General features: G+C 39.6%; 1 protein-coding gene across 1 annotated transcript in view; it reads right to left on the reverse strand.

Annotated features, from left to right (window-relative positions):
* The window catches only part of IMMP2L (inner mitochondrial membrane peptidase subunit 2), a 903,124-nt gene extending 883,340 nt beyond the window's left edge, over nucleotides 1–19,784 (reverse strand). Inside the window, exons 1-2 of the mRNA XM_081244027.1 lie at nucleotides 19,729–19,784; nucleotides 19,155–19,226 (exon numbers count right to left, since the gene is read on the reverse strand). The gene's annotated coding sequence lies outside the window, so the exon portion shown is untranslated. The remainder of the gene's footprint in view (nucleotides 1–19,154; nucleotides 19,227–19,728) is intronic.
* Between the last annotated feature and the right edge of the window lie 4,793 nt (nucleotides 19,785–24,577).

Below are 24,577 nucleotides of genomic sequence, written 5' to 3' on the forward strand. Positions count from 1 at the left end.
CCATTCCTTTAAATGACAGTCAGGAGCGTAAGGGAAAAATTGGGTGGCCAGAGCAGTCTGTTTTGAGAGCCACCCAATCCATCTGAAAGTACCTCCATGCATGTGTCACCCCCAAAGAACAAAGCACCCATCCTCTCCTAGAGCTAAACCTTTCCTCCTCTTCCCATGCTAGGTACCAAATTAGAAATCAGAAAACTTGGATTCAAGTCTTAGTTATGCCAAGGACTGGGCAATTCATTTCATCTACTGGAGTAGACTGCCTCTAAGGTTCTTTGCTCTAACTATCTATGATTCTATGAGACTAACTTCAAGCCTTTTCCTTCCATATCTGAAATCCATGGAATGGCCTGTTTCTCCCAGTCCTAAAATTACCTGTCTTTCGTGATACCACCCATCGTCATCATTGTTGCATCTGTGCTCCAAGACCTTTCTGACTTCTGCTACAAGGTTAACATACTCATGAAAGTATGTTCGCTTCTAATGATGACACTTAAATTTCTCATCTGATCTTTACTTCATACCTGTGCTCATTTAACAAATACACCTCACGTGGCTAATTGGATAGTACAGGACAACACACACACTTGGGGAAATTTCTAATATATTCCTGCTTTCAGCAGCAAAGACAAGTATGACCCTATTTACAAAGAAGTACCAGTAATAATAAATAAAATTAAACTATTTTCATGTTGGTCACGAAATAGGTTATATTCAACTTAATCAACAGCTCAGTGGCCCTGAGAATAATTCCCTGACCTTTCCAATTTTGTAAGAAACTTATTTTTATTGTCTAATCAACATCAAATGATATTAGGGAATGTCACAATGGTTGTTACAGTAAATGGCTTAGAAAGAAAATCCAGTAACAATTTTCATAGATTTGGGGGAACATATGAGCTAGATAAGAACATATGAGCCATACAGAAATTCAAAGCAATTTAAATTAATATCTATCAGTTTTGAATAATGAAGAAGTTTTTCAGAACCTAATGTAGTTTTGTTCTGCAAAAAGACTAGGCATATCACACAAAGACCTTTCCCTAGCCAAGTAACTTGTTATCCAATTAATTAAAAAGGAAGGTGGCAATTTCACTTCTTCTTGTCTAGCAAAAACAGCCATGATAAAATCACAGATGAAAAGGTCAGTTTTAGAAGTGAGATGTAGGTAACTGAATCCTCCAGGAAATATTTAAATGTTATTTTTCCTTGGCCAAAATTAGACCAACATTTTGCTACATCTTGGGTGTTAACCCTAGTACCAATATTAAACAGTTGCATAAAAATTTTTGACTAACAGAACAATGAGGTTTTGCTTCATTTTTAACAAAGATAGAGTGATTGGCCACTCATATAAAATCAGCCAAAAGTACTCTTCCACAAATTATTATCAAATCTATAAACTCTGAAAGAAGCATTAACTGGAAAGAAAGAAAAACTGTAAAAAAACAATTTTGTGAAACCAATGAAATAAAAATTTTAGTCTAGTGAAGAAAATTCATTTTGTATTGTCTAAAATAGTATATCACTATATCAATGATATTACAATAAACATTTCTGTTATTTTAATTACATCAAATAATCCCTACACTAACTCTATTTTAATCCCTAAATACAGATGTAAACTTAGGCTCAGCGTATTTGAGTAATCTTCCTAAGGTCACACAGATATTAAGCAGCAGAGCTAAGTCTAGATTTTCTGGCCAGTGGCCTGCACACTTTGGCACTATTCTCCACTGCCTCCCAGTTAGTTACCACTCCCAGTAAATATTCACCACTCCCGGTAAACACAGAGCAGGATGAGTTATTGATTCCATAACTGCCATTATAGCATTGAGATGCAATTTATATGAAGTATCTGCATACACAATTAGTTCAATCCACTATATAAAAGGTAAATGCTTAAGTCTCATTCATTTCTAATAAATTTTCAAATTGGGAAAGGATACAAAAGGAAGAAAAGTACAAATCTATATATCATATCAATTAACAGAAAAATATAATTAGAGTTGTCTTTGGACTTAGCAAGTATTGAAAACCCTTATTGTCCTGCTGTCCTTTCAGCCCTTTGAGTTGCCTGTTAGAATTTGACATTTCACTGCCGAAACAAAAGAAAGGTGGAAGATATGTGCATTCCAAAGCATTGTACCCTTCTGCAATTTCCCTTCCATATTTATTACCCGGATCTTTAAAACATTCAACTAGAAGCTAAATCAATTCAAAGGTATGTGTAAAATGTAAAATTGGAAATGCTGCAAAATCAACGTGACCTTTAAAGTGTCACATTCCCCACAATCATTTAGTTAATACTAGAAAAACATTTTACAGTGTTTAAAGCATAATCTTCATGTGTAATATTTGAAGCAAATATAAAAGCAAATACAGAACAAAGTACTTAAAAATCAACCACATTTTTAAAACAAAAACTGCAATTAATTTTAAACTACCACTTTTTCTGTAGTAGGTACATTATATATATTTTAAACATTCATAACCTATAAGGGTACTCTGCTTTTCAAATACAAAACTGATGAAACCACTGTCACCCTACCCCAGTCACCTCCTGCAACTGGTAGGGCCTAGTTGTATGACTAATTCTCCCCCAGTTTACCCATATTAGTTTGCTTTAGAACAAAACTATGTATCGGGCAAAAGGACAAGATGGGCCCTCTCTGCGAGCCAATAAGACCACACTTGATTAATCCCCAAGGCACTGGTCTCAACAGCACATTTTCAAACCAACCAGACTCCTCAGTCAAAGATACTTTAAGCAAAGATAATAATTAGGTAGTCGATATTATCATAAAATTAAATTTCGAATGAGAGCAAATGTAGTCTTCCATCTTCAGATCCTATCATACATTTGTTAAAAGTAAAGATATGCAAATCAATGCTAATAGGTTGGCAAAAATTCCCTAAGAGAGAATCACACTTCAGATAAATCGCCATTCATAATTTCTTTATTTCATAATCAAGTAGCAATCCTTGAGAACCTCTCTTTCCCTTTTGACTACTTTGATTAAGTATTTTCAATAGAAGCTGATCAGAAAATCAGCTGCACCTCTCCTAGCAGTAGAGAAAAATTAGCAAGAAAAATGAATTCAGAATCCACCCCATTCCCATTTACTAAACAGTGTAGATGTGTATATCCCATTGCCTTTAACACCTGAGAATTAGGAAAAAAAAGGGTTCAAGGAAACAAACTGAGCAATCTAATATCTGGCTAAAGGACAAATTCTATCTTTAAAATTGAATACAGTTTCTATCAACTCTAGGAATTCAGTTCATATTTCTTTAATGCAAAGAGTGAAAGAAGGTTACAGCATGAAGAGACAAAACAGTGAAACATCAACCAAGCAACTAAATTAGATACCTCACCTGTCACAGAGAAAATCAATAAGGCTCAATGAATTTATATTGTACACAGACTTACTTAAGGAAAAACTTTGAAATATAATGTCTTTAGCTTTTTGTGTACTAAACATATTCTGCTCCATTGGCTGGAAGAAAACTTTAAGAAGATGGCCTCTGGGTAGAGGGCAAATAGGACTCAAGCTATACTTTAACAGAGAAGCAAAACGAGATGGGAGAAAAGCAGCTGGGGAGGAAAGGTTTATATGCCACTTATGTAAAAATCATACACGTTGGCTTTTTACTGGGAAAGGAATGTAACCGGCAACACTAATAATGAAATAGGCGGAATCACCTTGGCAAGAAACAAAACAGCAAGAGGATTAAGTAGGCCTGAGAGTGGTTTACACCCCCAAACAAGAAAAGAGTGAGACAAACTCAGGTAGGAAAAAGACAAAACCCCAACCGCCTCTCTTACTCTGTGAGAGAGACAGAATAAGACACACCACCAACAACAAAGAAGTCTCAACCTAGAGTTCAGGTGCTCTGGTTCTCTCCCTCCCTCCCTCCCTCCCTCCCTCTCCTTCTCTCTCTCTCATACTCTCAGAGCAAAGGGACAACATATTTTACAACATTAACAGAAAACCAAGAAGAAAACAGCTATGCCTGGTTGGTCAGCTCTGCCCACAGAGGCTTCCTACAAACTCCATGGAAACTCTTTTGACCACATCTTCATTTCCCAGAGTCAACCACAGAATTTGTCCCATTTTGTCTGACAGAGAGGGATTCATGGCCACTGTGGTAAAGCAAAGGCACAATCCTGCAAAATGGCTACATTTAAGGAGTCCACAGAATCTCAACAGGCTCCTAAGTAATCTCCTTACCTCCCATATGACACTCTATCCTTTCTAAAAATATGCCTTTCTCAAATGTAGACCATGATACTACTCAATTCAAAATCTTTCATGACTAGATATTGAAAAAGTCCAAATTCTGTGACCCACCATTCAAAGACATTGAGAATCTATCCTGATTCTTTTCCAGTATCATCTTGTTCTGTTCTATGATAGTATCCTTCACCTTCCCTGTTTTTTGCCTTTACTTGTGCTACTCCTTCAGCCTAGAATTTCTTTCCATCCTCTCTACCGCATAAGTACTGCATTATAACACCAGCTCAAGATATCACCTCCTATTGTGCGAAGTCGTAGGCAACCTCCCTTAGCTACATCTCATTCTGTGCCACACCAGAGCTTTGTTTATACCCATTTTAGACACAGATTATATTCTGAATCACAGCCATTTATTTACATATTCATCTTCCCTACCTCCATACCACAGGGTTCTGGGGGGTGGGGGGGGTGGAGTTATATTATCTTTTTTTAAATTGTGGTAAAGTACACATGGTATAAAATTACTGTCTTAACCATTTTTAAACATACAGTTCAAGTGATAAGTATATTCACATTGTTCTGTAACCAATCTCCACAACTCTTCATCTTGCAAAACTGAAACTCTTTACCCAGTAAGCAACACCTCCTCCTATTCCCTCCTATCCCCAGCCCCTGGCACCCAACTTTCTACTTCCTGTGTCTATAAATTTGACTATTCTAGGTACCTCATATAAATGGAATCATATAGTATTTGTCTTCTCATGACTGACTTATTTTGGTTACCATAATGTCCTCAAGGTTCATCCATCTGCAGCATGTGTCAGAATTTCCTGCCTCTTTAAGACTGAATAAAATTCCATTGTGTGCATATACCACATTTTGTTTATCCATTCATCTGCCCACGGACACTTGGGTTGCTCCCACCTTCTGGCTATTATGGATAGTGCTGCTATGAACATGGGTCTTCGAGATCTTGCTTTATTTTAAATTCTTTAGGGCATATACCCAGAAGTGGAATTGCTGGATCATATGGAAACATTATTTTCATTTTTTTGAGGAACTGCCTTCCAAAGCACCTGCAGCATTTTACATTCTCATTAAGAGTGCACAGGTTTTTCCATTTCTCCACATCCTCACCAACACTTGTTAATTTCTATGTTTTTTAATAATAGCTATCCTAATAAGTGTGCATTTCCCTAATGATTAGTGATTTTGAGCTTCTCATGTGCTTATCAGCCATTTACATATCTTCTTTGAAGAAACGTTTCTTCAGGTCCTTTGCTCAATTTTTAATTGGACTGTTTGTGCTTGTTGTTGTGTTGTAAGAATTTTTATGTACTCTGGATATTAACCCCTCATCAGATATATGAACCAGAGCTCTTTTTTTTTTTTTTTTTTTTGCGGTATGCAGGCCTCTCACTGTTGTGACCTCTCCCGTTGCAGAGCACAGGCTCCGGACGCGCAGGCTCAGCGGCCATGGCTCATGGGCCTAGCCGCTCCATGGCATGTGGGATCTTCCCAGAACGGGGCACGAACCCGTGTCCCCTGCATTGGCAGGCGGACTCTCAACCACTGCGCCACCAGGGAAGCCCCAGAGCTCTTTTTTAATTCACTTTTCTATTCCCTAATTTTTCAGAGTTGGCTATAAGTATTACAGAAATATATTCTGAGTTGAAGATGTTTCTTCCTTTTTTAGGTTTTCTTTTTGGAGGGGGTCGGGGGGTATAATACAAAATTCAGGATATCCAAAAAGGGGTATACAGTGGAAAATGAAACCCCTTCCCATCCCTGTTATCCAGCCACCAAGTTTCAACCCCCAGAGGCATTTTTCATTTTCTTATAATTCCCTCCAGAGATACTCTGTGCATATACAAGAAAATACGTATCTTAATTTAGTCTCCTCCAAAATAATAACCTACTAATACCCACTGTTCTGTACCTTGCCTTTTTGACTTAATAATTATTCCATTTCGGTGTATATAAATTGCTTTATTCTTTTTAACTACTAAATATTTCACTACATGTACCATAATTTATTTAGCCAGTCCCCTAAGGATGAGCACTTGTTTCCAATTGCTGCCAAGAATATCCTCAAATATACATTATTTCACACAAGTAAAAGATTTGTGGGTTAAATTCTGGTAGGGGGATCAAACGATATGTGTATTTTAAGTTTTGATAACTATTTCTAAATTGGTCTCAATGAAAACTACAAAAATTCCTACATCCATTAGCAATAATGACATTGCCTATTTCCCCATACCCTCAGTAACACCTCATGTGTTCAAAATTTGTTTCTTTACCAATTTGATAGGTTAAAAAATGAGTATTCACTGGTTTTATTTTGCATTTCTCTTTTATGAACTGCCTTTCATATCCTTTCATATCTTTGTCCATTTTTCTGATTGTCAGTCTTTTTCCCACTGAGTTGTTGGTATTTTCAATATATTTATGAATTAGCCCTTTTCCTACGGTATGAATTTTCCAATTATATGAATTAATATATTTATGAAATTAGCCCTTTTCCTATGATATGAATTGCAAATCATCCTAGTTTGCCTTTGATTGATTGATTGATTTACTTATTTATTTATTTATTTATTTATTTATTTATGGCTGTGTTGGGTGTTCGTTTCTGTGTGAGGGCTTTCTCTAGTTGCGGCAAGCAGGGGCCGCCCTTCATCACGGTGTGCGGGCCTCTCACTGTTGCGGCCTCTCCCGTTGCGGAGCACAGGCTCCAGATGCACAGGCTCAGTAGTTGTGGCTCACGGGTCTAGTTGCTCTGCGGCATGTGGGACCTTCCCAGACCAGGGCTCGAACCCGTGTCCCCTGCATTGGCAGGCAGACTCTCAACCACTGCGCCATCAGGGAAGCCCTGCTTTTGCTTTTTTTTTTTTTTTTTTTTTTGCAGTACGTGGGCCTGTCACTGTTGTGGCCTCTCCCGTTGCGGAGCACAGGCTCCGGACGCACAGGCTCAGTGGCCATGGCTCACAGGCCCAGCCGCTCCGCGGCACGTGGGATCCTCTCGGACCGGGGCACGAACCCGTATCCCCTGCATTGGCAGGCGGACTCCCAACCACTGCGCCACCAGGGAAGCCCCTGCCTTTGCTTTTTGATATAGTTTTTTTTAAATCTGTTTTTGGCAGTGCAGAATTTTATATAGTCAAGTTTTACTATTCTTCTCTTTTATGGTTTCTGAGCATTTCTTACTTTCTATTCCCACAATTATCATAGTGAAAATCCTCACTACCTTGTAAGTAAATTACAGCTTCCCAGCTGGTCTACTTTTCATTACTCCCTCTACCTTCCAACTGATCCTATACACTTGTCAGATTAATCCTCTTAAAATACTGTACATCAGTAGAGACACAAAAAGTTGAGATTACAATATAATAAAGATGTCAACTGTCCTGACAGGAAATGACTATTACAGTTTTGTCTTGTACTAATTAAGCTCTCTGGAGCATTCTCAAACTCAGAAGTGTAAAGTTTTCTATAATTTTAATTCATTAGAATGTCACTGACCACAGGTCTAAGTATTATAAAAGAGAAGGACATTTTGATTGAAAACTAGGATTATATTCAATACACCAACTGCCTCAGGATTTCAACTTCACAGGACTATTTTTATGCTTTCCCCCCAGGATCTTTCTACCAAACTCTACCCTGCCTTAGTGGCTTCAACCACACAGAGGCTGGTCATAAGAGATTTAGAACCCAGGTTTTTCTCACCATAAACAGGAAATAATGTGTCTCTGACTCTATACAGAATGTGACACTATAATTCATGCTTTTGGAAGGAGGACTAACATTTCAAGCTGACAGCTAGGTAATAAATATGATTAGGAGCCAAGCACACAAGCAGAATATCCCAAAATGTACACCTTTCATAAGAAGACACAAGCAGGCTTAATCAGTAAGACAAATTCAGATTAAAAAAATGCAGTTCCCCACCACCACCCCCGGCCCCAGGCACAGCTAAATAAGCATCTTTTCAGCAGTACTACCTTCTTAACCCCAAATCATTATTTCCCTTGAGGACTCTTCCACAAAACTAAAAAAAAAAGAAAAAAAAATTTAAGTTGGAGACAGTAACAAAGTACGACTCATTAACCAAGTAATTTTTCACATTTCTTTGTAATGAGTTAAAATTTACATAGGTTTCAAATAAACAGCTTAAATACACAGTCCTCAAAATTAACCAATGAAGTACATTTTAATCTCCATTTTCCTAAAAGGAAAATGAAATTCAGAGATCAAAAGTTCATGTTCATATAGCTGACAGTAGAGCTAGCACTTGAATAAAAAGTCTTCATAACCCCATTCCATATTTTTGTCACTATACATCACCACTTTAATGTCTAGAAATTTACATTTAATGCCTATTTTTAATTTCAAAATAAAAGTTTTAATAAAATGTTTAGAGTACTAACATCATGGAGCCATATACACCAGATATGCCTCAAACTATTAATCTTCTAATGTGTTTTCATAACCCATTTGTTCAGATTATAGTACTTCTCTTACCCGTAAAACATACCCATTAAAAACACAAGCTAATTCTTTATAAAGTGCTTCAAACTACTCTTAGATAATAACAACACTAAATTGTTAATATTTAACAAACCAAATAATAGTTATTTAGTATCTTAATCTGACACTAATAAAACTCTTATTAAAGTAACTATTAAACAAATAAGTTCTTGGAAAAATACCAAAATGCTTAGTAAATAATCTGCTACCACAGGCAAACTAAAAATTCAGGCATACATGTGTGTGTGTGTGTGTGTGTGTGTGTGTGTGTGTGTGTGTGTGTGTGTGTGTGTGTATTCCAAGTACCTGATATTCTGGAAAAGGCAAAACTATGCAGACAGTAAAAAGATCTGTGGTAGCCAAGGGTTAGGAAAGAGGGATGAATGGGTAGAACACAATGGATCTCTAGGGCAGTGAAACTACTCTGTGTGATACTATAATGGTGAATCCATGACATTACACATTTGTCCAAACCCATAGAACGTACACACCAAGAGTGAACCCTAGGGGCTTCCCTGGTGGCACAGTGGTTGAGAATCTGCCTGCTAATACAGGGGACACGGGTTCAAGCCCTGGTCTGGGAGGATCCCACATGCCGCGGAACAACTAGGCCCATGAGCCATAACTACTGAGTCTGCGCGTCTGGAGCCTGTGCTCCACAACAAGAGAGGCCGCGATAGTGAGTGGCCCCCACTTGCCACAACTAGATAGAGAAAGCCCTCGCACAGAAACGAAGACCCAACACAGCCAAAAATGTAATAAATAAATAAATAAATAAATTTAAATTATTAAAAAAAAGAGTGAACCCTAATGTAAACTATGAGTATTAGGCATAATGATGTGTCAGTGTAGGTTTATCAATCGTAATAAATGTACCATTCTGGGAAGTAATGTTGACAATGGGAGAGGCTCTGCATGTGTAGGGGTGGAGAGCATGTGGGAAATCTCTGTACCTTCTACTCAATTTTGCTGTAAACCTAAAACTACTCCAAAAAATAAAGTATATTTTAAAAATTAAGGTAAATTATCTGTGGCAGCTCTAATCTGTTCAATCATTGCTTCAGAGGTCCACTTTCACCTGTTTAGGAAAGAACACCCTTGCCATCAACCCTAACCTTCAGAGACATTCTGCCTCACACACCCACCACTCCTCCCAATCCTGCTCTGCCCCTCGTAGCCTGCTCAGCATCTAACATGACATTGGTAGACTAAGTCCAAAGACACGGAGAAAATTAAGTATAGACAACAGATGGAGAAGGCAGGTAGTGGCTAAGAAGGTAAAGAATTCCGAAAGAGGGAAATCTGCAGAAAAATCCACAAGAGAGCACAGAAAACAGAAAACAATCCTGAGATGCTCTGAACTTACTGGTCTACATAATGTGAAAATCATATGAAATTAAATTGTCCTAAAATACAAAACATGATATTACAAGCATTTCCCTTCTTTAAAAAATGTCTTTGCTGAACATGATTCCAAAACTAGACCTTGATAATGTGTTTACAATGTGTCCTCCAGCCACAAGATGATTTTTCAAAAGTTGACCATAAATGCTATAAACATTTTTCAACAGAAAGATATATAAAAGTGTGTGTGTCAAAGTGCCATTACAAAGACCTGGCTCTCAGAATAAACTTTTGGATAAAATTGCAAAATTTTAATTTTTATGATATATTACATGGAAGAAAGATGTACATTTTTATCTTCTAGGTATTCTTAATCTCAGACGTCAGAAACACGCTATGAGTTACCAAACTGAGCAGGAGTTCACTGAGATCTTGAAACAGTCACACAGAATGACTGCAGTGGGGTGGGGGGGTGCTTGTTCGCTCTGTTCAACAACGAGGAGGCCAGGCTAAGCACTGGCAGACCAAAACACCTGAATCATTTGGGAGAGGCTAAGGACTCCAGTGGCAAAACAGGGATCCGTAAGACAGGCTTAAGAATGGTTCTGCCAGGAGTCATCACCATCACCACCACCACCACCTGAGCAAAAATCAACCTTCTGTATCTAAAGTTTCAGGGGAGGCACAAAGGCTGGAGTTTCACCAGCAATCCAACTCAGTTCAGCAAATACCAAGTAAGCACCAACAAAGTACCCAGTGCTAGGGTAAAGGTGCTGGGAGACACTGAAGAGAACTTGGTCTCTTGGTATGGCACTCTGGGGACGCCTGAGTGAGGACAGCTCGTGGAGAGGAACCAACTTGCCAGCACCGACTTGCCAGCCACTATGGAAGTGAATCTTTTAGCCCCAGGCACACCTTCCACTACCTGCACCTCCACCTGGTATCTGCTGACAACCTCAAGAGACCCTGAGCCAGAACCACCTGAATTGCAGACCCATAGCAACCATGAGATAATAAACGATTACTGTTGTTTTCAGCCACTAAGTTTTCGATATGGTACAAAGCAACAGAGAACGAACGCATCCAGATTTTACATAAAAGGCTCAGAGAGGCTAACTTACCTACTACCACATAGGAGTGAGCACTTAAACCACGTCGGGGGCTTCCCTGGTGGCGCAGTGGTTGAGAGTCCGTCTGCCAATGCAGGGGACACGGGTTCGTGCCCCGGTCTGGGAAGATCCCACATGCCGCAGAGCGGCTGGGCCCGTGAGCCATGGCCGCTGAGTCTGCGCGTCCGGAGCCTGTGCTCCGCAATGGGAGAGACCACAACAGTGAGAGGCCCGCGTACTGCAAAAAAAAAAAAAAAAAAAAAAAAAAAAAAAAAAAACCACGACGGGAACCCAGTCTCTAGGCTTTAGATTGAGTTTCCTTGTCATTAAATGACACCACTTCTCAAGTAAAATAGTAAAATACCGTAAGAATGATCATTTCTATATGATTACACGACCGGCACTAACACACCAGGCTTTCCACAGCACAGAGATACAGCACATGTCCCCGCATACTTAACAGACATGATGAGACCTGCAATATAATAGAATTTGTGACTGTTCATGGTACTTTTTGGGGTTTTTACTATCTTCTGAAAGAATTCTGGTTTTTTTTTTAAGTGTACAGATTTTGAAAATAAAAACCTAACATATTTATAGCATGTTAATACTAAACAATTACATTATTGACATTGAGGATATTTATACTTTACAATCTTAATCACAATAAACATTTGTGTAATTTTAAACAGAATTAATATGTCACACTAAGAAAAATTCCACTGCTCATTGTTTCTTTAAGGATTTGCTTTTTTGCTTTAAGTCTTCAACTTTTAGCATTACACAAACATAGTAAAATATATTATCAAAACGCTCATGATGGTGAAATCTTAAGTCCCGATCCATAAAATGGTTACTATCTTGCAGGACAAGGTGGCTGGCTCTTAGACTGTCTACTCCTAGAGAAAGTCAATGGAACATTTCACTGTTACAATCACATCTGCATGTAAATGTAACTTAACTAAGGACACACTGTTATTAAAAGGAATTGCAAGAATTCAACCTACAGTTTTTTAGCTCCAAACCTGACACTTTTCTTCTGTACCATGTTTTAGCCAGTGGTTCTCTACTCTGAATGCCTAGGGCACTGTGAAAATTACCCATACCTGGACATCATCCCCCAGAAATTCTGATTTAATTGCTTTGGTCTGTTTTAGCCATCTAATATATAATAATCCAGTGGTGATAAATTCACAGAAAGTTTATGCCACAAAGGGAGAAACTGTGGATAACCCTACATGTTAGCTAAAACATCCTTATCCCCTAAGACAAAGATACCTTGCAATAAACAAAGCAGAACAAGAAGGAAGAAGAGATGGGAAACTCAAACCCATTCTGCTGCTTTCATGGAGCCACCAAGGAATATTTTATTCCCGATTCCTCTCCCTGAACCCCATCACCCCATACCTTAACTCCACTGCAAGCTTTAACTCAAGCATCACCTCCTCCATGAAGCCTTCAGGATCACACAAAATAAAGAAGCCCATTTTTTGGCATCCATCTTACCCTGAACTCTACCTCTAAATAGCACATACTGCACAAGGCATTTATTTACACATCCATTTCTCTTACTGGCCTGAGGACTCCTTAACGGTAGGGTCCCTATATTATTCATCCTTCCCATCTTATATATCTTTGTATCCAGAGCCTTGAAGATAGATAGTAGATATTAAAAAGTATTTGCTGAATTGCATGGTTTTTGGTTTTTTTTTCTATGTTTGGTATGGTTATTTCCCCCTTGGCCTCCTAGTAGACACTCTTCTGAAATTTTTCAACTTCTCATAAAAGAAAGGGGACTCCCCCTCCCCCCACAGCTGGATTAGGTTAGAGAATAATGTATGCAAAAAGGCCAGACATGTTGAGAGCAAGACAGCAGTGGAACCCTAGGCCAAGAAAGAAGAGGATAAATGGGGTAAAATGAGATACCCGAAGGTAAGATCAGGTATGAATTTTTTTTTAAGGGAGATTAGGCAAACAAAGGGACAACTTGATTTTTATTCACAAGGTGTGACAAAGAACACTGATTACAGGCAACCGTATTTTCGTATTTTCGACAGAGCTTTTAAAATTCTGAACTGAGGACCAATGAAGCCAGAAGCTCTGAGGAAGAACCCAGGCCTATCTACTCTAGCCTCACTCCCTCCCCTCCTGTTTACCCCTTCACCCAGGGCAGTTCACTCTGCCCCGAAACTGCAAAGTTTTGCTTTCTCTTTTCTCCCAGCCTCTCTGGTCACTCTCCTTCAGCATCCTTACATCTTTTTCTTGGTTTGTCCCTAAAATGTCAATATCCTCTAGGACTTACTTTCAGCCTTTTTCTCTTCTCTTTCTATGCAGTTCCTCTGAGAACTTTTATCCTTACCCGTGCCTTCAACCACTCTCCATGTGGCAAGCACTCAGAAATCTGTATCTCCAGCCTCCCCAGCTCTTGTGATGCTCCAAGACCATATCAACTGCCCCCTAGATGTCTCCAACTCACCAATGACATGCCCCACCAGCACGTTAAACACAACGTGTCCAAATCTGAACTATCACCTTCCCCCTCAGAACTGCTTCCTCTTCTCTTTTCCCTCCCACTACCCAGAAACCTGGCAGGCATTCTAGTCAGCCTCTCTCTCCCATTCCCTTTACATTCAAACAGTTGCAAAGACCAGCCAGTTCTCCCTCCTGCTAGATATTCTCCTAAACATTCTCACTTCTGAGCACCCCTACTACTTGTGCCTTTGTCTGTGCTCTCAACCTCCTATCATCCACACTAACTGCACTGTCCACTCCGGCTCCCAATCTTACCCCATCCTCACCCCCACTGTACCCCAATCTACCCAGCACACTGCTTTCAGGGTGATCTTTCAGGGCATTCACATTTCTTCAGTGGCTCACTACAACACATGGGATGGGAAATGCACCCTGAATTAGCTTTCTACTTTCATCTCCTCTCACTCCTGACTTTGCCCTTCACACTCTAATATAATGACCTACCTACAGTTCCCAGAACACACTATGCTCTCATAATACCACACGACTATTCATGTTATTAGCTCCACCTGGAAATGCTCTGTGCTGCTTGTCACCCTGCCCAATCCTACTCAGCTGTCAAGACTCGGCTCAAACACAACCACGGCTAAAGCCCTTCTCTGGCATTCCTGCCAGGGATCAAGAGCTTCTGCTAGGCTTGTTTTGCATGTGTAGGTATCTCCATTAGAGCAAATAGCACACAATATTTGAACTGTTGGTCAAGATGTCCTCTGTCCTATAGACTGTAAGCTCCTTGGCCAAGGAAAGTGACTTTTCAACTTTCTATCCTCAGCACTAGTTCAATGCACACAGCATACAGAAAATTTTAAAAAGGAATTAATGTATGAACTGTAGGCCAATGAAAGGAAAAAAGATCAACTGGACTTTAAGTATAGAAAAAAAAATCTAGATCTTAAAGAAGTACAGACATCTATTATTAAGTCCCACCCATTAAAAAAAATAGAAACATATGGTTATTAACATAGTACAAAGGTGACAAAGAGAAAATCTGTCATTGGACTAAGCAGGCAATAAGGAGCTAAGAGTCTCCAAGGGAGCAGCTGACAAAAGATTAGCAGAAAGGTCAGAGACAAAGGTGGTTCTTTCTCTGAGTCAAGTAATTCATCAACCTGAGTCCATGGACTGAGCAAAACACTGGCACCTTCCTCTCTCAGTTCACCACTCCTCCCTTTTGTCACGATTCTCCATACCCCTTTCCCAGTCCTACTACCAAGTCCCAGCTTCAGTGGGTAATTCCCTTCAGCTGGAGCCACAAGCCTGGGATATAAGAGATGGGAAGTCTTTGTTCTCGTGGCCAGGACCTAGAGGAAAGAAAATGAAACTGCTATTTACTGAGAACCTATTTTGTACCAGACATTGTGCTACTTTAAGAACACTCACTGGGACTTCCCTGCAGTCCAGTGGTTAAGACTCCATGCTTCCACAGCAGGGGGTGTGGGTTCTATCCCTGGTCAGGGAACTAAGATCCCGCATTTCTGAGGTGTGGCCAAAAAAAAAAAAAAAACACTCCCTAAATCTCACAGTAATCATTTATAATTAGTACCCCATTTTACAGATGGGAAATTTGCGTCCAAGGTCACACAGCAATGACAGAGCTGGCCCAAGAACCCAGGAATATTTCTCCAGAGTATTTCTACACCCCTGACCACCTCAAAATGGAGAGATGTGGTCCAGCCATTCTAGGTTGCAACTCAGAATACATTATTCTCTAAAATACTATTATAAGTGTTGGTTACAGTCTATAGTATCACTAATACAAAAAGGCACACAATGAGTTAGCAAAGCTTTGGGGTCCTAGCCTGGAAATCTAAATGCTATTTGTTATTTTATTTGTTCAACATGACAAACAAAAGTGGTCTTGAAAATTTATTTGGAGAATACAAGGAGTTCTTAAGTGAGGCTTTTCCTTAAGAATATTTTCTTCCACAAAAAATCACCAAGGATAGAAACTATTTCACCTTGTTAACTTGTAAGAACCATGACACTAGAAGACACCTGTGGAAAATATGCTTATCTGACCAGGTGCTCATTTACAGTGTGCTGTCATTTGAATAAAACATCATACTAAATCCTACAGACCACAGCTTATGATAGAAATGCCACAAACTACAGCAGTACAGCTGATATGCCTGTAATCTACTGACAAAAATGTAGTCTTTAGCAAAGTGAAACCAGATGTCTGGTGTGAAATCACATGTCTGTGGACTTGTCTTTCTTGGCTTCCAGAGCAGTATTAGCTACACTAAATACACAGCTTAGCTGTATATTAAACCCACGACTTGGCAAAATCATGACAGTTTGGACATGAAGCATCAGAATTTTTATTGTAATTCTTATAAACCAAAGACATTTCTGAAATAAAAATCCTAACTTTAAATACTCAGCTAAATGTGGTAGTATGTCTTTCTCACTGTGGGAACAGTGTCAGAGCTTTTTAAACACATTATGGAAACCCTTCCCCTTCACTTTTCAAGCTGACACTCTTTCTGCTGTGGAATGATCTGATAGAAGGAATCAGGTGTCAGTCCTTGTCCCAGAAATTCTAGGATCAGATAGAACAGGTGATCACCTGTGAAAATGCAAATACCCAGGAAGCTTAGCACCTTTAGGAAAGCAAGTACTAGACTGCTTTCCACAATCACAAGCCAGATCAAAAGAAAGTGGGTGACCCGATAGAGAAACAGGGAGGGAAGTTAATAGTATCTGTGTGCCAGGCACTGTTTTTACACTTTCTTTTTAATATACTCATTGTTCTGTCTTGATAGATGAGAAGTTAGGGGCAAAGAAGTTTTAACTGGCCTACAGTCGCAGAGCTAATATAGTAAGAGCCAGGATTCACATCCATGTCTGAAAGACTATAAAAGCCATGCTACTTCCACACAGGATTTGGAGTGGAACAAAGGGCAGTGGTAAATAGCCAAGAATATGGAGGTAAAAGGCAGAAACCTACCATTTTTACCCAGCAGTGGTCGTCTGAGACTGATTTCAGATGAGACTCACATTCTACCTCTTATAACCTTGCAAGATTTAATTTTAAGTAACTTTGTTTTTACCTTATATAACTTTTGTAACCAAAAAAAAGACAACTTGTTTCACTTCAATTTAAAAAAAAAAAAAAAAAGAGGTTATGGGAATTCCCTGGCAGTTCAGTGGTTAGGACTCCGCACTTCCACTGCCGGGGGCTTGGGGGTTCAATCCCTGGTCAGCAAACTAAGACCCCCGCAAGCCACTCGGCACGGTCCAAAAAAAATTGGGATTGACATATACACACTACTATATATAAAACAGATAACTAATAAGGACCTACTGTATAGCACAGGGAACTCTTCTCAACACTCTGTAATGACCTATATGGGAAAAGAATCTAAAAAAAAAGTGGATATATGTATATGTATAACTGATTCACTTTGCTGTACAGCAAAAATTAACACATTTTAAATCAACTATACCCCAATAAAAATTAAATTAAAAAATAAATTTAAAAATTAAAAGAAACAAAAAAAAGTGAGGTTAAATGTAAAGAAACCCACACAAGTGCACAGCCTACTTTAGCATTTATTTTCCTAAGTGCATCATCCTTAACATTGCCCATGCTTTCTAATCTTAGGTCATTTTTCTGGAACAATTCAAAAAATTATCCTCATCTAATTATAATGCTGGTTCAAGACATTTATTACACTGGAAAATGACTATAACTTTACTACAGGACACAAATCACCATGGTCAGTCATCCCTGAAAGTTCATTTCTGAAAGTATCAGTAAGGCAGGAAATAACACTGTTCTCCCACACCACTGCTACCACTATCAGCAGTACAGTGAAGGTCTTCTACATTAACACTTAACTATTCAGAAAAAACACAGAAAACCGGTAAAAGGCCTGCCCCCAAATGGCCATCTCCAACAGTCCCCTCATTCTCACCACCTTACATCAAAGTGCTCAGCACTCTGGTAAAAAAAAAATATCTACTGAATCAATAAATGAACCTATCACCAATAAACAACTATTTCCTGTTTTTTTCAGAAAGTAAGTTATGTGGCCATCTGCCAGTTGAGCACACACAAATAAGAAAGGTTCGGGACACAGGCAGCCAATGTCAAGATGCCATGGAGGGCAATTCTAGTTTTCCTGTGTAAGTATCCAAGAATGTGATTTACAAAATCCTTGCCTGTGGCTTACCTGAATTTTAACTAATTCAAAACATTTCTTTATATGGGACACAGAGGATGCATAAGGTGTTTCCAAACTTCTGAGAGCAGTTGTGTCTCATTTCACTAATGCTAGGGGAAGAGGGATCATGGAAAAGTTCCAGAGAAGAACCGTTAAAAGAGCCCACACTGAAAAATCACAGCAAACCTTCAAAGACTTCAATATGCTGTTTGGCAACGTTTCAGAAGTGAACAGAATGCTGGTGAGGAGGTATCAAAGTGAAAGTCAAGAAGAAAAGGCCCAGTCTGGTCATTTCTCCCTCCCAAAATACCTTTCTCTATGAGCTTAAGAGAAGATCCCAAAAGAACTTCAACACCTGTAACACTGTTATTAACTTTATGCTTTGGAGTCCTAAAGGATTTTTACAGGAGTCCCCTTTTAAAATGTAAAGATCCTTGGGGTGGGGGGGACTTCCCTGGTGTCGCAGTGGTTAAGCATCCACCTGCCAATGCAAGGGGCACGGGTTTGAGCCCTGGTCCGCGAAGATGCCACATGCCGCGGATCAACTAAGCCCATGCACCACAACTACTGAGCCTGCACTCAAGCCCTCAAGCCAAAATTACTGAGCCTCCGAGCCACAACTACTGAAGCCCATGTACCTAGAGCCCGAGCTCTGCAACAAGAGGAGCCACCGCAATGAGAAGCCTGAGCACCGCAACAAAGAGTAGCCCCCGCTCGCCGCAACTAGAGAAAGCCCATGCGCAGCAGCAAAGACCCAATGCAGCCAAAAATAAATAAATAAATAAATTTATTTTTTAAAAAAAGATCCTTGGAGGGGTTCCTGTTCATTATCAAGAAGAGCCATGATGCTTTAATTTCAGTCTCAGAGATTATTCCAAGTTAGCTAAGAGATGGGGGCCTGAGACAGACAACTACAGGACAACTACAAGACAGACAACTACCGAGAGGTAAAGGGTAATGATAGTTTTCTGCCAGGTCAAGTGACTAAAAGGGACCTATGCCAGCTGTCAAAGTCCCAGCCAACTTACGGACTCCGAAACACCTGGAAAAAAAAACCTCTTCGACTTGGAGCCTGTGACCCTTGAAGGTGGGCCTTAGGTTCCTGCTGAAAACGTACAATTTGGCCCCAAGATCCAAGGGCAGTTCTGGATCTAGTCCTTCTCTCTCTGGCTCGCTCTCTTTCAGGATAAAGTGCTAGCTCCTTCCACCCCTAACCATTCCTTACTTACCCTTTCTCCCGTTCCTCCTCGGTGAGAAGGGGTAAGTGGTTACTTTGTGCCCTCTCCCAATTTGGCCAAAACCTTAAAAGTAAAAATGACAGAGACAAACACGTGTTTTAAAACCCTGACGTTCAAGCCTCAGAACTCCCACCACTCGCCCAACGTGTCTAGACAGAAGGCAGCGCGTCTCCACAGCGCTCCCTCTCGGCCAGGACTTGGGCCGGAGTTGTCCCCTCAGGTGGGGGGCACGAAGAGAGGGCGCGACCTGGGGTAGCCTGGCCAGCGGGGAGGAGCGGGTCGGCTCCGGTTTCCGACACGCGTTGGCGGAAGGAGGAGGGGTCCGGGGTTGGCCGCCCCACGGGGCCTCAGATAAACACGCGCACGCACACATGCTCGCAATCACCGCAGGACTCACGGCCAAGCAGCCCTCCGCCTCCCAGCAATGCTCGTCCCCTCTGGGGCTAACTCCGGGGTAAGGGGCCCAAGCCCTGGGGGCCACCAAGGGTCGGCAGCGGCACCCCGCCTGCCCACCCCAGCCAACCTCACAGCCCCCTACCTACCCCCAAACCCCCGCCCTCCGCACCCGCGGCGCAGCTCTGCCCAAGAGAAGTCCCCGCGTGGGTTCCGCCCTCCGCCGGCGGCAAGCTCCGCCCCCGCCCCCGGAGCGCGGGAGCTTCGCGAAGCTCCGCCCCCAGCGATAAAGCTGCACTTCCGATCGCCTGCGCGGGTTAGGCCCAAAACCCGGCCTGGATCTCAAACGGATCAAAAACAACCCTCGCTTAGCAGGCAATTCTTGAGCACTTGCCCTGAGCTCAGCGCTGTACTAACGGCTGAGGGAGGGCAACAAAGAGCTGAAAATCTGTGAGACTGTGACTTCATCCTCTCCCCTTGTTTTACAGATGAGGAAACCGAGACCCCAGCAGTTGTTTTGAGTGCACAGCTACAGTGGCAAGCTGCCTTATTGGGGCTCTCCCCTCTGGACTCGTCCTTTCGGCGTTTTTTCTACTAAAGTGGGTACGGGAAAACTATTCGATGTTGCTGCTTCTAAACAAGTCAGAAGGAATAACCCAGAACAAGTGGTTTACTTTGGAGAAACTGGAATTTCATACCTAAGCTTTTGCATTCAAATGACACAAACTCTTAACTGGGTTATTAAAACCTTCGAAGAAAGTGAAACCTACAACTACTTTTTTTTTTTAACCCTCCGTCAATTATATCCTTGATTGTGTCTGTCTTTATCGTCCTTCTGGATACTGACAAGCTATTCTGTGCAAATCATTCAATACAAATCTAAGTACCAGACACTCTGGTACTTTGTGTTCAAAACTAATTCTAAAGTTTTAAAAACCTAGTCAGAGACTTAAACAGTCCTGATAACTAAAACTATTAATCTCCTGAGGAGAATAAAATTGCTCTCCTGTGAAGGGGTTGTGTAGCAGTTTTGTAGTTTTTCTTATTTGTCACTGAAATAATTACTGTAAGGTAAGCTCTTCCCTGCTAGTTCTTAAGGACTTAATTCCAAGAACACTTAGCTTGGAAGACCACCCTCATGGAATAGCAGTGGGGACCGATTTGTAAATTGGACTGGGATCTATTGGCACTAATAATTAATATTAATAATTAATTAGGTGGTCCCAAATTAAATAGATGGAGTTCCTGGCCACCAGGAGCTGACTGTGTGGAATGGAATGCATGTGGAAAAACAACAAAGACAGGTATGTGTGATTTTTATTATAAAGGATTGTAAATAAACATACAAAAAGAGTTGCTAAGTCTGACCAGACTTTGTCTCTAAGATTCATGAAATGTACTTAGGAAGCTGAGGTAATCTGAAAAGGGTACAGTACACTATATGACTCCAGCTATCTGACACTCTGGAAAAGGCAAAACAATGGAGACAGTAAAAAGAGCTGTGGTTGACAAGGGTTATGCTGGAAGAAGGGAAGAATAGCAGAGCACAAAGAATATTTAGGGCAGTGAAAATATTCTGTATGATACTGTCAGGGTGATGCATGTCCTCATACATTTGTCAAACCCCATGGAATGGATAACACCAAGAGTGAAACTTGATGTAAACTATAGACTCTGGGTGATAATGATGTGTCAGTGTGGGTTCATCAGTTGTAACAAATGTACCACTTTGATGCTGGGATGTTGATAGTTGGGGAGGCTCTGCAAGTGTGGGGTCTCTGTACTTTCTCCTCAATTTTGCTGTGAACCAAAAACTGCTCTTTAAAAAAAAAAAAAAAGACTTCTAAAGAAGAAGAAGCTGGGGTAAAACTTCAGAACATCCCATATTCTTCAAATTCATCAGTTAAATTATAAACTGAATATTTGGCTTTATGTGTGGAGTTGAAACATAATGAGTTGTTTCCTTAGATGAGAGTAGCATTCTGTTTGGCATTTATGCCATCAGGAAGAAAATGAATCATCTATTCCTAAGGTACAAAATTGAACTGTGGTTAGAGATCATGGCTAATGCTCAAGGAGATATTTAAACAAAGTTAACTTGAAATAAAGTTTATAAATTCTATGAATACATTTATATTTTGAATCTATTCCTATTCATATATACTTACAATTAGTAAGCAAATAGTGCAAGATATCATAGAATAAAGGTTTTCAAAATTCTTGGTCTCAAGATCTCTTTACATTCTTAAAAATGATTGAGGACTTTAAAGAGCTTTTGTTTGTGTGGTAACCATGTCGATATTTACTGTATTAAAAATTAAAACAAAAACTTTAGATGTATGTTTATTAACTCATTTTTAAATAATAAACCCATTTCATGTTTACTATAAAGAACATTTTTTTGAATAATGAATACATTTTTTTAAAAATTAGTGAGAAAAGTGGCCTTTTTCACATTTTTTTGCAAATCTCTTTACTCTCTGGCTTAAGAGAGAGTGTTGGAAGCTCACATTCTGCTTCTGCATTCAATCTTTTATGATATGTTGTTATAGCTAAGATATTATGAGGAAAACTGGCCCTCATTCAAATCATGGTTGAAAAAAGGAGGACCTTGCAAATCCCCTAAAAGGGTCTCAGAAACCCCCAGGGGTCCTCAGACCTCACTTGGAGAATTGCTGCCAAATAGCATTTTGCATTTCATTTATTTGAATATCATGCATTCCCACATCAGAGTTTGCTAACACCTGAAATTATAGCCCTTCACTTATTCCAAGCTAAACCTCAAACTTGACAGCTCATGTCAAACCCATCACATTTCTGAAAGTTTTTTCAAGGCTTTTACTATAGCAACTCTGATTAAATTGATATTCTTTTTGAATACATATAAAAACATTTAAGATTTCATTTATATCCCTCATTTCAAATGTTTTTGGGAAATTTTGAATGTAAATTGTGCCATCTGGAAAAATGAAACATTGGTATATGGTTATTAACCAATTTTAGGTCTACTTATAATGAATGATGTACATCTCCTTTTACATAAAATAATTTAAAAGTCAGCTTAAAATAAAAATAAAACAGGCAATTACACTTTTGTTTATTACCTAAATAAATACTAGGTTCTAAAGTTATTGCCTTGGAATAAAACTTTATATGTATAAGCTTTCATTTTTACTACAAATGAAATAATTTAAGTCATGCATTTTGGATTTTTTAATACAATTTCCAACTAAAAGAAACCAGGGCCACTCAGAGAAATGTCTGATTTCAGGTCTGGGGCAGGATATATATAAGACAAGTGTGGGATATCTTGTGACACAAAACAAGGAATCCATTCACAATAAATAAGTGTGTCAAAAGGTAACAGAAACCAAAATCAAAGGATCTCTTTGGTCAAAGATGGGACAATCAAAAAAAGTAATAAATACAGTTGTTTGAAACATACTGAATATATAAAAATCCATGAATTCTTAATGATGCTCCAAAGGAGGGAGACAAAAATCAACAAAAACAAAACAATTCACTGGACACTATTGTAAGTAACTAGGGCACACACCCCTTATTCTAAAATTGTCAATTGTGGGGCTTCCCTGGTGACACAGTGGTTAAGAATCCACCTGCCAACATAGGGGACACAGGTTCGAGCCCTGGTCCGGGAAGATCCCACATGCCGTGGAGCAACTAAGCCCGTGTGCCACAACTAACGAGCCCACACTCCAGAGCCCGCGAGCCACAACTACTGAGCCCGTGTGCCACAACTACTGAAGCCCATGCACCTAGAGCTCGTACTCCACAAGAGAAGCCACTGCAATGAGAAGCCCGCACACTGCAACGAAGAGTAGCCCCTGCTCGCCGCAACTGGAGAAAGCCTGCATGCAGCAATGAAGACCCAACGCAGCCAAAAATAAACAAATAGAAAATAAATTAATTTAAAAAATTAAAATAAAATAAAATTGTCAATTGAAAGAAAAGAATTAGAACTTACACTACCTTTCCTGATTTAACTGTATTTCAGAAAGCCAAATCGTTGTTGAGGGTAAGTTGTTTTTTATAATATAGAAAGAAATATCAGAATTGGAAAATTGCCATTTAGCAATCCTTTGTGAAATAAATGATTCAGGCAACAATCATCAATGGATTAAACCATTAAATGGAAGGTCAATAAGGTACTTTACAATGGAGATCAGGGTGTCACTACCTCAGCCTAATACTCTTAAGTATCACTACAAAAGGGACTCCATTGTGTGCTTCCTGATCTAATGCCATCTGAAGCACTCAGCACACCTATGAAGTGTTCTTCCCTAAACAAAACAAAGCAAACCAAAACCAAAACAGTCTAATCAAGCCTTAGAACTGACTTCCCACTTAAAGGCTTACAGGAAACATGAGGATTAGAGGAACAAGTTAAATGACACGACAAAGAAGGTAACAGATAAAGTCTAGAATGTGACACACTCTATAAAACAACTGACACTACTTCTGCAGCAAGTTAATAACAGGGCAAAAAGGAGAGAGAAGAGGTGAGGAAGAGCTCTGGATTAAAGAGATATAGCAGCAAAATGAAAGGTGTGACCTTGTTTAGTTTCAACTGTTGTGATTCAAACATCACAACAGTTAAAAAACTTTAAGACACGCATGGACATTTGAGTATGGACTGGTATTAGACAATGCCAAATAAATATTGATATTTTATTGGGTGTAATAATGGCATTGTGTTTATGTTGGAAAATGTCCATTTTCTTTGGGGAAACATTCTGAAGTGTGTTGAAGTTAAATGACATACTATCTGGGATTTGCTTTAAGATATTTGAACCAGTAGGATTCATCCCTGGGATGGTTCAACATATGCAAATCAATTAGTATGATACATCATATTAATAGAATGAAAGAAAAGAATCATGATCATCTCAATAAAAACAGAAAAAGCATTTGACAGACTTCAACACCTATTCATGATAAAAAAATAATCTTAGATTAGGCATAGAAGGAATATATTTCAACATAATAAAGGCCATATATGA

This window comes from Mesoplodon bidens, assembly GCF_964165515.1.
Source record: "Mesoplodon bidens genome assembly, chromosome: 9".
Taxonomy (NCBI): Eukaryota; Metazoa; Chordata; class Mammalia; order Artiodactyla; family Ziphiidae; genus Mesoplodon; species Mesoplodon bidens.